Raw genomic sequence first — 1150 nt, 5'->3', positions numbered from 1 at the left:
TGACATGAGACAAAGTATATGTGAACTGCTGTATGAAAAGTGAATTTACTCTGTAAATCTTCACCCAAATCCTAATAAAAAAAAATAATAAAATGCATTAAAAACTTTCTATTTAATTTAATAATATTTCTGAACACTGAGAAGTTTCAACAAATGGATACAGCACTGGAGGTACTTACTCATCTATGCCAAGAAATTTAGAAGACAGCTACCTGGCCAACTGACTGGAAGAGATCCATATTTGTGCCCATTCCAATGAAAGGTGATCCAAAAGAATATGGAAATTATAGAACAATATCATTAATATCACACACAAGTAATATTTTGTTGAAGATAGTTAAAAAACAGTTGCTGCAGTATATTGACTTCCAAAAATTCAAACCAGACTTACAAGATGATGGGTTATAAGAACAACTTTACAGATGTCAGATAGATCTTGGCTGAAAGCAAAGAATATCAGAAAGATGTTTACCTATGTTTTATTGATTATGAAGTCATTTGACTATGTAGTTGATAACAAATTATGGATAACACTGCAAAGAATGGGAATTCCAGATCACTTAATTGTGCTCATGAGGAATTTATACATAAACCAAGAGTTGGTCATTCAAACAGAACAAAGGCATACTGAGTAGTTTAAAATGATGAAGGATATGCATCATGGTTGTATCTTTTCACTATACTTATTTAATCTGTGTGTTCAGCAAATAATATGAAAAACTGGACTACATGAAGAAGAATACGGCATCAGGATTAGAAGAAGACTCATTAACAACCTGTGATATGCAGATGACATGACTTTCCTTGCTGAATGTGATGAAGACCTGAAGCACTTATTTATGAAGATCAAAGACTACAATCTTCAGTATGGATTACATGTCAACATAAAGAAAACAAAAATCCTCACAAGTGGATTAATAAGCAACATCAAGATAAATGCAGAAAAGATTGAAGTTGTTAGGGATTTTATTTTGCTTGGATCCACAATCAACACCCATGGAAAGAGCATTCAAGAAATTAGATGCCTTATTACACTGAGTAAATTTGTTGCATGTTGTTGTTGTTGTTATGTGCCGTCGAGTCAAACCCGACTCATAGCGACCCCTCCTTGGGTTTCCGAGGCAGTATCACTACGGAAGTAGGATTGCCC

This window comes from Orycteropus afer, unplaced genomic scaffold, assembly GCF_000298275.1.
Source record: "Orycteropus afer afer isolate SDZICR_OR568_19922 unplaced genomic scaffold, OryAfe1.0 scaffold00091, whole genome shotgun sequence".
Lineage (NCBI taxonomy): Eukaryota > Metazoa > Chordata > Mammalia > Tubulidentata > Orycteropodidae > Orycteropus > Orycteropus afer.
This window is presented reverse-complemented; position numbering follows the sequence as displayed.